This window comes from Rutidosis leptorrhynchoides, chromosome 1, assembly GCF_046630445.1.
Source record: "Rutidosis leptorrhynchoides isolate AG116_Rl617_1_P2 chromosome 1, CSIRO_AGI_Rlap_v1, whole genome shotgun sequence".
Lineage (NCBI taxonomy): Eukaryota > Viridiplantae > Streptophyta > Magnoliopsida > Asterales > Asteraceae > Rutidosis > Rutidosis leptorrhynchoides.
Window position 1 is genome coordinate 185,178,930 of NC_092333.1, and position 16,098 is coordinate 185,195,027.

Here is a 16,098-nt window from a genome sequence, read left to right on the forward strand (position 1 = left end):
AAGAAAAATTGAGAAAGAAAGAAAAAAAAGAAAAAAAAGAAAGTTAGGGTTTCAAGATTTAAGTGATTAAATCTCTTGCAACTCAAATACAAACAACTAGAAGCATGGTAGTCATGGTGGAAGCAAGAAACTAGCTTTATTTTCATATTATTTTGCTAGTTCAAAGTTAAGGTTTGAGGTATGATTTGAAAACTTGAAGTTTTACATATGTTTATGTTTAATTGATGAATATTCTATGAATGATAGTAGGATTTATGTTTGTATGAGTTGGAAATCGAATTCAAGAGTTGAAGTGCTAGTGAAATGAGTTTTTGTTTATAAAATGGAGGTATAATGTTAAATCATGATGGGTTTATAGTGTGATTATGTATGAATACGAGTTTTATGATGTTATGGCATATGTTTATCTATAAACTAGATAATAGATGATGAATGATGGAAAAGATGATTTCTTAGATTATGAAATGGGTGAATATGGTTTTGTGCACATAAGGTGTTTGATAAAATGCTTCAATGAAAGTGAAAATTGTAATTTAACAAGAAATGTTATGGATAAGGAGTTTATGATGAGTAATGAAACAATATAGTAGTTGTTAATGGTAAAAAGGGGATTAAGAAGGTTAAAGACTAGTAAGTTATGTTGTGCATGAAATGAGGTTAATTAGTTGAGATTAATCTAGTTATGATTGTATAAGATAAGAAAATAAAGATAAACAAGAATGATGAAAAAAATAAAATAAATAAGGCACGAGAATGTTTATGAAATGGATGATGTTAACTAATTAAGTTAACTTTGTAAAGATTAAAGGAAAAGTATGATTAATGCGAAATGACAAGATTAGCATTTTGTGTATTAGGTGCTAATCAAGGAAAGGAATCAAACTTGGATGCAAATCGACAAGTGGCAAAGGTGAGTTATGGGGGTAATATGGGCAGGTCAAGAGTGATCATAGAGTTCCATGATCACAAGTTAGGCAAAAAGGGGTGTTTATAAATTATTCTATGTTTTTGAGTTCTAAATATGAAAGTACACTCATGGTTTGTTATGAATATGAGATATGATGTTATGAGTGACTTGATGCTCCCAGATTGCATCCGTGCAAGAGGGTGTCGATCAAGTTTTCTAGGTGAAAAGCTTAGACTTTATGTCTATGTCAAAGTGTAAAGCTTATACTTTATGTCTATGTCAAAGTGTAAAGCTTAGACTTTATGTCTATTTCAAAGTGTAAAGCTTAGACTTTATGTCTATGTTAAGGTGAAAAACTTATACTTTATGTCTATGTTCATGTCACGTGATAAGCTTGGATTTATATCCATGTTATGTATAAACTTGAACGATGTCCATGTTATGTGATAAGCTTGGATTTATATCCATGTTATGTATAAGCTTGGACGATGTCCATGTTATGTGATAAGCTTCGATTTATATCCATCTTATGTATAAGCTTAGACGATGTCCATGTTATGTGATAAGCTTGGATTTATATCCATCTTATGTATAAGCTTGGACGATGTGCATATTATGTGATAAGCTTGGATTTACATCCATGTTAATGTGTTAAGTTTGGACTATATCCATGTCATGTTATAAGCTTAGAGTTGTGCCTATGAAGTGAGATGATCAAGTCCGAATCAAGAATGAAATCTTCGGGTTGAAGAGCTATGTTTATGTTTATGTTTATGTTATGATTACCATTTTACTTGCCTATAACTCACTAAGCATGTGGGTTACCCTCTTTATGTTGTTATGTGTTCTTACAAGTTCAAAAAGATATCGAGGATGAAATGGATCTGCAAGGTACTAGAGGAGTATTGGAATATAGTAAGTGGTGTGCAAGTCTCTTTTAGAATCATGCTTTGATAACCACTTGTATTGACGCCAAAGGGTAATGTTTTGTTGTTGGTAAATTGAAATGGGTCAAGTTTAACACTTATGTTAGGAATGGGTCAATTGAACATATATATTGTTGATGAACATGTGAACTTGACAAAATGTTAGTTTTGAAGTGTTTGAAGTGAAATGTGTTTGATGTTAAAACAAGTGGTATTTGGTTTGGGTCAAGTGTCCAAATGGGTCAAAAGATCTTCGTGCTTGGTCTTCTTAGTAAGAACGAGATTTTCGTGTTAGGTCTTCTTAGTAAGCACGATATTTTCGTGCTTAGTGTACTTGGTAAGCACGAAAAAAAAGAATTTGGTGTTTTCGAAAGTGGGTTTTAAGGGCGTTATATATATGCATGTATATAGGTTCGATTTATCAAGTAGTTTAAGTGGTTTATCAATAAGTATGTTATGAAACAAGTATTAAACCAACAAAAATAACAAGATGAGTTGAGTTATGTAGGTACCTAAACCGAAATTGAGCACAAACACTTTAAAGATGTGATGGAGACCTTCGAGCAACGGATCTTCTATGAAAAGTGCTTAGACCCGCTCTAATACCAATTGTTAGTCTCGATATGATGATTACCGATCGGTTTTATGAAGTATTAGTGGGTTTGGGTTGTGTAGATATGATAAGAACTAGAGAAAGTAATACTTAAGAGAATAACTAGAACATTATCATTAACTCAACTTACTAGTAAAATGGGTGGGAGGTTGCTTTATATACTAGCAACCTCCTTTAGTTACAATAGTGGTAAATAACAATTACCATGGTTAAACTAACTAATACAATAACAAGTAAATAACAATTACCATAGTTATTTCTTCTGTTTGGTCTAGAGACATACCAGGTTCCATAGCAGCAACCTTTTCAGGAGCAGCAGTTGAGACTGGTGAAACCTCCCATGTGGCATGCTTGGAGCCATCTTTAGTTTAGATTTGCCTGTTACCAAGAAATAGATGAGCAACGGATTTCAATACTAGAAGTGGGTAGTCAGTATATAAGACTAGGGTTGTTCTTTATTATTAGAGAGCACTAGATTCTAATACAACTACTGCTTTACCAGTATTTGCGACGGTGGCTATTCTAGTTATGGTAGCTGGTTGTTTCTTTCGTGTAGATGGCTTGCGCTGAGCTCCATCCCCCTCACCCTGTGCACTACCAGACGCAGTCATTTGGGTAGCTCCACCTCGAGCAGCTAGATACTCGAGCATTATTGGTGTCAGATCAGCATATGGAGCAGCTGGTTTCTCCTTAGTCATTCCCCCTTGCTTTAATGGCATGTCGATTGAAAGATCAACAATTTGCTTGTAAGCATCACCCAGGTCATTTTCAAAAACAAGGCTTAAAAACCTTGGGAATGGGATCAAATGTGTTCGTTTTGGTGCAAGCATAATTTCCCTTAACCTCAAATAGATCTCAGCAGCATAGTCAAATATTGCGGTTGAACAGCAACCCATGACCTATCTTAAGCTCGAAGCCCGAGCACTGGTCAAAACTTCCTGACTTCTGGCTGATGCAGTGTGTCAACAAACCAAAGAAATAATACCGCAACAGTGGCATGTGTTTCCTTAATGGGCTGTGGGCCACAACACCAGCGTATCCAATAATCTCCAACAACTCCCTCCAAACATCATCACTTGGTGGTGAATCAACAAATGGTCCACCGGGCAGTTGTAAAGCTCGTCGGATATCATCAAAAGTGATGGAGCAGATTAGGGTTTCAGTAACCATGCCACGAATACATGGAGTACCCTGTTGAGTGTTGGGCATCGTAGTCGTATACCAAAATCTGTCTAAATAGGCCGGATAGAATCGAAAAGGAACGCCGGTGATGGATCTAGCGAGTGGAGATCGCCTCACATAATCAATCAAATTCTCATAGCCCATGTTAGCTTTAGACTTAGGGATAGAGAGAGCATGAGCATCATTGCCTCTAGATAGGCGAATTTGATCGTGTTCTGGTGCAGTATTAGCCTTTACAAGGCTTGGGTGTAGAGCAAACAATGATGCCGGTTCATTGTGCTCTTCTGGTGCTGGTGGTGGTTGTTGCTGCTATGGTGGCTGTTCCGGTTGTTATTGTTGTTGTTGTTGTTACTGTGGTTGTTTGATTGGGTCTTAAATGCCGATCATTATCGATGTTAAGAGGTGGATATTACGTATATATTTGAGGTTTAGAAAGTTATTTCATGAGGTTTTTATAACGAGTAATGATTTGGGACGAGAACGCGAAAACGGGGGTTAAAAACAAGAAAAAATGAAAAAACTGAAGCCCAGCCGCAAGGAGGCGGCTGGGGGGAGCAAGGAGGCGCCTGATAGGTGCAAAAAAATCAGTCAGGTAGAAAGCTGACAAAAGGAGGCGACTGGTTTTTGCGGCTGGGCGCATGTAGGCGCCCGGTGAGAGTAATTTGCGGCTGGAACTATTTTTGGATAGAATTTAAGGCCAAATTTAATGGATTTAATGCTTGGGGGTTACCTACTTCACCCCTATATAATGAAAATCCTAGGCTACGAATTTATATTATCTTCCATCAGTTCTTAGAGCATCAAACACACAAAAACACACCATTAATCATCATCAAATCAAGATTCAAGCTAGGTTTCAAGGAGTGTTCTTCATGCAACTTCAAGAAGTAACCATGATCATCATCACCAACATGCTTGGCTAGTTTCTTTCACTTTATTCCTTGCATGAACAATTATTGTATGTTTAGTTTTTCATTTACTTATATGATTCTTGAATTTGTAATCCTTATGTCTTTTGGTTTATAATTTCATTGAATCTTTCGAATTATCATTTAATGCAAGTTTGAAAGTTATTGATTGTTGCAAGACAAGTGATTGATATTTAACATCTTGTGCTTAATCCAACCTAGTTACAATTTAGTATAGGGATAAAGACAACATGTGTAGGTAGCATTGCTTGTGCCCAAGATAATCATAAATTGGAAAACTAAAGAAGTCTTGTCTATGAGATTTAGTTGATAATTTGATAACATAGGGATTTGTTGAACTAATGCATGCATAATTGGGATTGTCAAGGAATAAAGACTTCCATCCAATTGATTACAACCTTTTCGTTTAGTTCATTGTTTATGCTCTTGAATATTCAAAGTTTACATTTGCCTAGTAATTGTTAATCTAGTTTTTACATTAGTTAATTTTAGTTAATCACAAACAAACCAATCTTGAAATTGCTTGCTAGTTAACCACAACTTCCCGTGGAACGAATCCTGCTTAGCCTATCTAAAGTAGAGTAATTAGGCTATTTTTGACCGGCCCTTCGACACCGATCAAATTTTGGCGCCGCTGCCGGGGAAGTGTGCGCTTGATTGCAAGCTCTTATTTTATTTCTTTCGTGTTAAATTAGAAAAACCATAAAAATAATAAAACCAATAAAAATCCAAAAATAGTGTTTTGTTTATTTTGTTTTTGTCAGTTTTACGCTCGGTGTTCTTGTTTTTGTTGAAGTGCAGGTTAGTGTATGCAAACTCGGAGTTCGGGAGATCAAAATCTTAAGCCTTTAGACCCGGAAATCGATAAATCCGCAAAAGCTAATCGAAAAGCTACAAGAATCTTAAAGGGTTCAACAGTGACTTCAGCATCCACTCAACCACAGTTAGAGACACATCCGATTGTTCCACCAAACTCTCCTAAGTCAGAGTCTGACACTGAAGAGGAAGTTTTTGATCAACGAGTTGAAATGGCCGAACGACCAAGAGGAGTAGACACTTACTACCAACCGGGTGATTTTGAGGATCATTCACCCATTATTTATCCTGCACCGGCAGGAGGAAACAACAGACGATTTGAGGTCCGATCTCAACTCATTTCGATCTTGCCAACCTACCGAGGTATGGCTAATGAGGAACCATATGAACACATCACTGAATTTAATGGGATATGTGCTACTAATCAGGTAAACGGTTTCACTGATGATGAGGTACGTCTTCGATTATTTCCTTATTCACTTAAGGATAAGGCAAAAAGATGGTTTCTTTCCTTGCCCGTCCGGAGTATTAATACTTGGGCGGAAATGAAAAAACGATTTTTAGAAGAATTTTACCCCATAAGTAAAACTTCAGACATGCGTACGCAAATAAAATCTTTTAAACAATTAACGGGTGAATTATTTCATGAAGTGTATGAACGTCTGAAGGAGTTACTTAGGGCATGCCCACACCATGAGATACCCAAGTGGGAATTGGTTAAAGTTTTCTATGATAGTTTAGATTCCCAAAACAGACAGTTTCTTTTGGCAGCTAGTGGTGGGGCATTCTTAACTCGGTCTAGTGATGATGAATGGACGTTCTTCGAACAGTTAAGCAAGGGTTCAAAAACCCAAGCTTCGGTTGATCGTAAACAACCTAGTACCTCCCGAGTGAATCATGTTTCCGATTCTGGTGGTTCATCTAGGAACTTAGAGCAGGAATTTGATGATTTGAAAATGCTTATATTTAACAACCCAAACCAGGGTCTTGCTTGTAATATTTCGTAGGTTCGGGAAGTATGTGAGATTTGTGGAGATCCTTCTCACTTTACATATGGATGTAGAAATGGGATTCCACCAGTAAATCAGCACATAGTGGAAGAACAAGTTAACGAGGTTCAGGGGCGGAGATATGATCCATACTCCAACACGTATAATCCGGGTTGGAGAAATCATCCTAATTTCAGTTGGAGCAATAACAACGCTCTGAATGCTAACCAAGGGAACCAACTTAGACCACAAAACAACTTTCAAAAATAGGGTAACTTTCAGAACCAAGGCAACTACCAAAGAAACTATCAAAATCCTTATCCCAACAACCGAAACCAAAACCAAAACAATTACCAAAACCAAGGCCAAAACCCAAACCAAAATTAAAACAATACTTCAACCAATCAACCATCTAGCTCGGATGCTAAGATGGATGCGTTCATATCCGAAATGCAAAAAATGATAGAAGTACAAAATAAGTCGATTGGTGCATTGGCTAAGGAGATCGGTAATGTAGCGGAAAGTAAGGGAAATAGGGAACCAGGTACAATTCCAAGCTACACGATTCTAAATCCAAATCATAAGGATCGAGGAAAAGGGCATAGCGTTAACATGGTAGCTACCTTGAGAAGCGGAAAGAAGTATGACAATAAGGTAGGAGAAAATGAGGTAGTGCAACAAGAGTCAAGTAAGTCTCCTATTGTTCTTGACGAGGAAGAGGTAAGTGAAAATGATAACCATGGGGAGGGGGTGAAGAAGACTGAACCAATCGTTAATGAGACCGGGAAAGCGGAGACGGAATCAAAAACCGTCCCATTTTCCAAGGCCTTAGAGTCCCCAAACCAGTTCCCGTATGGGAAAAAGGGACCACAACCAGAGGACATGTGGGAAACGTTTAAACAGGTTAAGATAAATTTACCCCTCCTCGATGTTATTAGGCAAGTCCCGTCTTATGCTAAATTTTTAAAGGACCTTTGCACTCAAAAGAGGAAGCAAAGGGCGACTTTACCCAAAAAGGTGGAGCTAACTGAGCACCTAAGTGCAGTTGTTTCGGGTACACTTCCACCTAAGTTTAAGGAACCAGGGACCCCGTTGATAGCTGTGACTGTAGGAAACGTGAATGTGAAAACGACGTTATTGGACCTAGGATCTAGCATTAATATTTTACCTTTTTGTCTAGTTGACCGATTTGAATTGGGTTTAATGAAAAGAACTGACATAATTATTCAACTAGCGGACCAGTCAATCAAAACGCCTAGGGGGATATTAGAAGATGTGATAGTAAAAGTGGAGGATTTCTATTACCCAGTTGACTTTGTTGTTATGGATATTGAACCTAGGAATAGAGATGCCCAACCCACTATAATTTTGGGACGCCCGTTCTTGGCCACCATTAATGCTCATATTAATTGTCAAACGGGTGCTATGGACATATCTTTCGGGAATCGCAAGATGAGAATTAATATCTTTAATTCTCTTCACACCCCGAATGTCCATGAATGCTATCAGATAGATGTGATTGATGAATTAGTGGAAAAGCATACTTCTCACCTAATAACCAATAACCCAGTAGAAATATTTTGCTTAGGTGACGAAGAGGATGTTGAATGTGAAGAGGTTAAGGCAGTAGAATTAGCAGTAGCAAGTACAATGGATGCTAGGTTGCCACCGTGGACTCATAAATATGAGCCACTACCTAAATCCATTGATACTAATACGAGACCGTCACTAGAGTCACCATCGACTCTTGAGTTAAAACCCTTACCTTCTCATTTGAAGTATGCATTTTTAGGTACTGACGGCACTTTGCCAGTTATTATTGCTTCAGATTTGACAGGTGTGCAGGAAAAAGCCTTGATGGAAGTGCTTCAAAAGTACAAGGCTACAGTAGGATGGATGATAGCTGATTTGAAAGGGATAAGTCCCTCAGTGTGTATGCATAGGATAGTTACAGATCCGGAGGTTAAACCTGCTCATGATATGCAACGCAAGTTAAACCCGAACATGTAGGAAGTTGTAAAGAAGGAAGTTCTCAAGTGGCTAGATGCAGGGATTATTTTCCCTATTTTGGATAGTCAGTGGGTAAGCCTCACGCAAATAGTGCCAAAGAAAGCTGGGATAACGGTAATCGAAACTGAGGAAGGTGAAAAGATCATAACCCGTCCCATGACAGGTTGGCGGGTATGTATTGATTACAGGAAGCTGAATGCTGCGACTTCAAAGGATCATTTTCCCTTGCCTTTTATTGATCAAATCATCGAAAAGCTGTCAAGTCAGAAATTTTATTGTTTCTTAGATGGGTATTCGGGATATAATCAAATACCTATTCACCCTAATGACCAAGAAAAAACGACTTTTACTTGTCCTTATGGAACTTATGCTTTTAGACGAATGCCTTTTGGTTTATGTAATGCACCTGCTACCTTTCAAAGGTGTATGATGAGTATTTTCTCAGAGTTAATAGGCGAGTCTTTAGAAATTTTCATGGATGATTTTTCAATATTTGGCAAGTCTTTTGAGTCGTGTTTGAGTATGTTGGAAAAAGTTTTAAAGAGGTGTACCGAGACCAACCTTGTCCTTAGTTGGGAAAAGAGCCACTTTATAGTAAGGGAAGGGGTGGTTTTGGGACACATTGTGTCTGAATGGGGATTCGAAGTCGATAGGGCAAAAGTGCAACTTATTTCCACATTACCTCCACCAACCAATGTTAAGGGGGTAAGATCGTTTTTGGGACATGCAGGATTCTATCGTATGTTTATCAAAGATTTTAGCGTTATTTCTAAACCATTGTGTAATTTATTATTAAAACACACACCTTTTGAATTTGATGACCAATGTAAGGAGGCCTTTAACACCCTTAAGAGTAAGTTGACCGAAGCACCCATTTTGCAATCACCCGATTGGACCAAACCATTTGAAATTATGTGCGACGCTAGTGATTTTGCGGCTGGGGCTGTTTTGAGTCAAAGAGTTGATAGGAAACCGGTTGTTATCTATTATGCTAGTAAGACGTTCTCGGATGCCCAGGTGAATTATACCACAATCGAGAAAGAATTATTAGCAGTAGTGTTTGCCTTAGAAAAATTTAGATCATATTTGTGGGGGTCTAAGGTAGTTGTCTTTTCGGACCATAGTGCTCTAAGGCACTTGCTTGAGAAGAAAGAGTCTAAGCCTAGATTGATTAGGTGGATTTTGTTGCTACAAGAGTTTGATTTGGAAATAAGGGATAAAAAAGGTATAGAGAATGTGGTAGTCAACCATTTATCTAGGATACCTCCGCCACCGTTTGACCCTGCTAAACCAATCCAGGAGAATTTCCCGGATGAGTGTTTGTTTAGTGTTGTGCAGGTACCTTGGTTCGCGTATATTGTTAACTATTTAGTTACTAACAAGATACCTAAACATTGGAACAAGCACAAGAGGGATTACTTTTTATCGCAGGTTAAGCATTATATTTGGGAGGACCCGGTTCTTTACCGAATTGGACCTGATCAAATCATAAGAAGATGTGTGGCGGAAGATGAGCTTAAGGACATTCTAGCTCATTGTCATACTTTTGCATGAGGAGGACACTACGGAGTCAAGAAAACCGGGTACAAAGTACTCGACTCAGGTTTCTTTTGGCCTACTATTTTTAAAGACGCATGTGAGTATGTTAAAAATTGTGCTAGGTGTCAAAGGATGGGGGGAATCTATAAGCGTAATGAAATGCCCATGAACCCAAATTTGGTTTGTGACATCTTTGATGTTTGGGGCATAGATTTTATGGGACCCTTTCCACCTTCTTTTGGGTTTGAGTATATACTAGTAGCTGTTGATTATGTCTCCAAGTGGGTGGAGGCTGAGGCTACTCGGACCAATGACCACAAAGTTATCCTAAAGTTTGTTAAGAGAAATATTTTCTGTCGTCATGGTGTACCTAAGGCCATAATTAGTGATGGGGGTTCGCACTTTAAAAACTCGCATTTTGCTAAACTTTTAAGGGATTATGGAGTAAATCATCGAATTGCTACGCCTTACCATCCCCAAACAAGTGGGCAAGTGGAAGTATCTAATAGGGAATTAAAAAGGATTTTAGAAAAAACCGTAAATCCTAATCGCAAAGATTGGTCTATAAGACTAGACGATGCGCTTTGGGTTTACCGGACAGCTTATAAAACCCCTATTGGTACTTCACCTTATTGACTTGTTTATGGGAAGGCTTGTCACTTACCTGTTAAAATTGAGCATCGTGCAGAATGGGCTATTAAACAGGTGAACATGAACATGGATGAGGCAGGAAAAGCAAGAAAGTTAGACCTATCGGCGCTGGATGAGTTGAGATGCGATGCTTATGAAAGTTCAAAAATTTACAAAGAGAAAATGAAAGCGTTTCATGATAAGCAAATCGTAAGGCGGATATTTGAAGTGGGGCAAAGTGTGTGGTTGTTTAATTCAAGGCTAAAGTTATTTGCGGGTAAGTTGAGAAGTAAGTGGAACGGTCCCTATGTGGTTACTAAGGTTACTCCGTATGGGGCAATTGAAATAAAAGATCCAAAAGGTGGGGAACCGTTCTTAGTTAATGGGCAACGATTGAAAATTGCTTCCGGTATGTCACTTGATGATGCTAGGGTAGTTGAAACAATTCGGTTTGAACCCATGAAAGTCCATCAACTTAGAACAATTCGGGTGAATGAATCAAAGAATTATGTTAGTAAAGAGAACATTGATGCGTGGCTTGATAAAAATGTTACTATTAGTTGTATGCCCAATTGTGATGTTTGGGATGATGATGGGCGATTTGATGATGCGCCCGATGACGAGGTGTCTGAGGTTATTTCAGATGAATGTTTTGATGAAAAGTTATCATTGGAAGAAGATGTTAAGGGAAGGCTGGAGTTCCGTCATCAAGAAGAAGATCCAGGGGAAGTATTGTTCGAATTGAGTTTCATTGGGGTCTTACCCCACTTTGCTAATGATCATCGTGAATTCAAGGTGATTGCCGATACGGGGTCCACAATTAATATCATGTCATACGAGACGTACAAGTGATTATTTCATGACAAATGTTCTTTATGTTCGTTGACTAAATCCGATGCGGTCATCACACTTGGCAATAATACTAAGTGTCAGGCACTTGATGTACTTCGCGATGTGATGGTTAGTGTGAAAGGTGTTTTCCTTGTAGTACCATTCACCATTTTTGATATACCTACGGATGAAGATGTTCCATTGTTATTCGGGCGTGGATTCATTGCAACCGCGGATTGTAAAATAGACCCAGGTGCAGGTTCTATCACTTTTTAAGGAGGAAACAGAACTTTTCGATTTTGTAATTCGGAAAATATGCGTTTTCCTTCAGCATATATAGTTGAGAGAGAATTTGATGAGGGTTATTGTATGATGCTTTGGATACAAGAGGTTAACATAAATGAAGTAGTTAGTGAAGAAATGGTAGAGGATACTATAGATATGGACAAAATCTATCAAAGTGTTGAGTGTGGGGGTATTCGCCTCGATCAACGCTTAAGTTCCGAGTCGAGCAAAGATGAAACCATTTGTGTTACCACGGTTACGAAAACACCCGAAGTAGAAAAAGAACCGGATGTAGATGTAGGGGAAATTCGTAAGACGCTTGAAAGTATGTGGGGAAAAGAAAACATGGAAAGATTCATGAACAACACCAAAACATCTTTTGTTGATGATGAGGGTTGGAAAATTGAAGTTGAATACGTTGAGTCCAAAACAAAAAGTAAATCCAAACCAAAATGTGAATTCAAACCTCGCATTAAGTATAGAGATCCGGGGGAGTTTTCGGTTATTTGTCAATTTAAAAAGAAGAAGACTTATAGGGCTTTGCTAGATTCGGGTGCAAGTGTTAATATGATGCCAACTAAGGTTGCAAAAGCAATAGGCATCCGGGAGTTGGTTTGAACTAATACGAGTGTTCGATTTAGAAATCAAACGGTTGATGACCCAATCGGGGTTGCAGAAGATGTTATTTTCATTATCCACGGTATTGGTTACAAAGAAGGTTTCTTCATTATGGATTGTGAACCGGATGCAAATACTCCAATTGTATTGGGACGAGGATTTCTAGCAACCGCAAGGATGTCACTAGATTTTGATACGGGGACTTTGATAATTAAAGATGAAGATAACATGATCATGCTCCGTATGGAAGATGGATTCGGCTCTAGCAACAACGGGGCCGATGATCCGGACAAATGCTAAGCCGGAAGAGGAGTCGAGTGCGCGACTCGAAAATAAATACCGCACCCTCTTGTAAAGTTTGTAAGCTTTATTTTATTTTTTTTCGTACATACGGGCGGAAAAAGGACCACATTTATGAGGGAGTCGGGTTAAACTTATGGACTGTAAGACCCGAATATTCGTAGTGTACATATGTGTATATGAGTTACTCAAGTTTGGGGTTTTTGTTGCACATAATTAAAAAGACAAAAGATGCTGAACTGGGAGGGTCGCGCGCCGCGCGGCTAGGTGGCGCGCCGCGCCATCTGTCTGTGACAGATTCTCTCTTTCTTTTAAATTAGATATTTTGAGGGTATTTTGGTAAAATCACTTGGAGGACGAATTTATTACCCTAGATCAGTTTTGGGGAACTCATTTACTACTCCCACAACAACCCCATCTTCTCCAATTAAACTCTAGAGAGAGAGTGCAATCCTTGAGAGATAAAGCTCCATCAAAGGGTTAAAGAGGTTGAATCGGGTCTTAGTGCGAGTTCTAAAGTCGTTCATCTAGTCGCTAGCTACGTAGTGATTGTGTTGGTAAGTTCTAAAACCTAGATTCTTACTTTAATTGCATTAAGGGTTAGGGTTTGGGTTAGTGATGCACACAAAACCCACTTGCTAGTAATTTGGGGGTTTTGGGTGAATTTGGGTCATGTAGACTCAAAGGTAACTAATTAGGGTTTTCAAAGTGTTAATTTATGTTTATGAACCTAATTAGTTAGTTAAGGTACTAGAACACTTCAATGATATGTAAATGGGTGTTAATTGGGCAAGGATGACCCAAATGGGTGTGTTGACCTTGAAATGGGTCAAATGGGTCTTTAATGACCTAAGTGGCCTAGTAATTATGAAAACGAGTTAGCCTTGTGACCTAAATGTGTTTTAAACCCATCTCGACGAATGATTAGGGTTTTGGTGTGTGTTGACCCAATGTAGGGTTAAGGGTGCAAATGGGTTGAAATTGCACTTTGGGTCAAAATGACTTAGGAAGGGTGAAAGAATTGGTTGACCGACTTGAGTTTGCGTTTGATAATATATATAATGTGATAGGTACGTTACTTTGAGGTTTCGCAAGCTCGGGTATCTTTTCACAAGACTTTGAGGTGAGTGGAATGATTATATGCTTATGTATATAATGTATCTATTTGTTGTAGCGTGAAAGGTGTAGTGTCGAGGTGTTAAGACACCACGTTTCACGTGAAGAGTGTAGCATCGAGGTGTTAAGATGCCACTCGGGTGTAGCATCGAGGTGTTAAGATGCCACCTAGGAGTGTAGTGTCGAGGTGTTAAGACACCACTCCGTAAAATAATGAGTGAAGCATCGAGGTGTTAAGATGCCACTCGGGGTGAAGTGCCGAGGTGTTAAGGTGCCACCCTAGGGGTTAGTGGTGCGAGGTGTTAAGTGCCCTAACGGATGTTATGAACACCGATGGCGTTTTCGCGAGCGCCGTTCCCTTGTACTATTGGTTAACCATGGTTATTTGTGTTGTAAGCATATTATATTATTCAAGTTATATTTATATGCGGTTGTTATGCTAACTTGTGGTATGGGAGAATTATAGCTTGATATTGCGACGATAAGCTAATGTTGTTTGCTAGCATGTTTGTGGTTGTGTAAGTGTATGCAAGTAGGTATAATTATATATGTATTCGTATAATTATTGCATTCACTAAGCTTTGCTTACCCTCTCGTTGTTTACCATTTTATAGGTTCGGTTTTGGACAAGGGTAAGGGCATCGTTTTGGACTAAAAATCCCGCTTGATGCTAGGGGACGCTTTTGGCTTTAGTAGCTCTTGGAGTTTGACCGATAGTTGGGTAGTTTAATCCCAAACGCCATGCTCATTGTGTAGTTTGGAACTTAAACTTTTTGGTGGTCGAAACTCGTAAATTGTATTAAACTCGTAAAACGGCCGATGTGGGCCCCGCTTGTAAAATTTTAATTTTATGTTTGAAACATGTTAGTTTTACATATTTGGTTGTATGGTAAAAAGCGTTTTGTCTAAAAGTGCCGGGAACTAGTCAATCTTTTCGCGGTTAAAAGTCCCGGGGACAGCCAGATATGGCGCGGCGCGCCGATGGTCTGCAACAGAAATTTTTTTTTTATTTCGTATTTTCACAAGGTTTTGTTGGGTGTTGGTTTGGGTTGTTACAAGTGGTATCAGAGCATGGTCTAAGGGATTTAGGTGACTTGAGATAGGCGCCTAGACTTAGACTTTTTGTGTGCGCGTTTATGCGGGACTTGTAGGACTTTGGGTCGGATCGGGATTGGTTTGTGCATAGGTTTATGTAAACTAATCATTTGCTATTTGTTATGTATGTTTAGCGAGCATCGAGCGAGATGGACATTGTACTAGCAAGTTAATGCGACGTGCTCGCGTAACAATGATTAGCTACCATTGTTACGGGCGCAAATCGTGTCGAACGAGCAATGTACGACGATTGTTGAGCAAGATGGGGTAGTGTGGTGTATATGTATAGACATGCGTGTTATGTCCTTTTGTTTCGCCGCTTAACCTACTTCGTTTTATAGAATAAAGACGAGAAACGGACCCGATCATGATAACGGAAGTACAAGTGAGGACGCCGAGTTTTCGGCCAAGGTTGAGGCCGTCTTTAAAAAGTTAAAAGCGGATTTTCTTACGGACGTCCGAAAGGTCTTCCAAGATTCAGTCGATGGGCAAGTGACCGATTTGATAAATGAACGAATGAAGGCCACTATCGAAGAGGCCCTTGATGCTAGAAACATTTATCCTCGTGGTGAAGGAGGTGAAGGAAGGCGGGACTTCCACTACAAGAATTTCAAGGACGCTCAACCCCCGATGTTTAATGGGGTACGAGATCCTTTAAAAAGTACATGTTGGATCTCCGACATCGAGGGAGCTTTCCGTACCTCGGAATGTCCTCCCGAGAAGAAGGCGAGGTATGGCTCTAGCATGCTACGAGAAGAGGCTAAGTTATGGTGGGATGATAAAATCAACTTGTATGGTGAGGAACAATGTATGGGCTTGACGTGGGAAGAGTTTAAGAAGGAGTTTTTCAAGGAATACCGAACTTCTTCCGATCTCGATAGAATCCGGGACGAGTTGCACCATTTGCAACAAGGCTCAATGGACTTAGTTACTCTTAAGTCTACATTCTTGGCAAAGACTCCTTTTTGCCCGGAATATGTTGGTGATGATCATAAGCTTATGAAGGATTTCTACCGTACTTTGAATGATGAGTACAAGGGGAAGATTAGTCGGGGTATGGCTAAGTCTTTTGAGGAATTGTTCGAGTTGGCTCGGGGTTTTGAGCCGGAGGTTCCAAGAAAGAGTGATTTCATGTTTTCCAAAAGAAAATTTGAGGGTTTTAGTTACTCTAACGCCTCAAGCAAGAAGAGCAAGAGCAAGAGGGGGGCCAAAAGTGTCAATAGTGCAAAGAAGGGCACTATCGGCGAGTTTTCTTATACGTGCTACAATTGTGGGCAATCGGGTCATATGGCTCGTGAGTGTCTGAAACCAC

General features: G+C 39.2%; 1 pseudogene; it reads left to right on the plus strand.

Annotated features, from left to right (window-relative positions):
* Positions 1–6,791: 6,791 nt before the first annotated feature.
* On the plus strand, positions 6,792–11,393 carry LOC139892832 (uncharacterized; annotated as a pseudogene).
* The last annotated feature ends 4,705 nt before the right edge of the window (positions 11,394–16,098 follow it).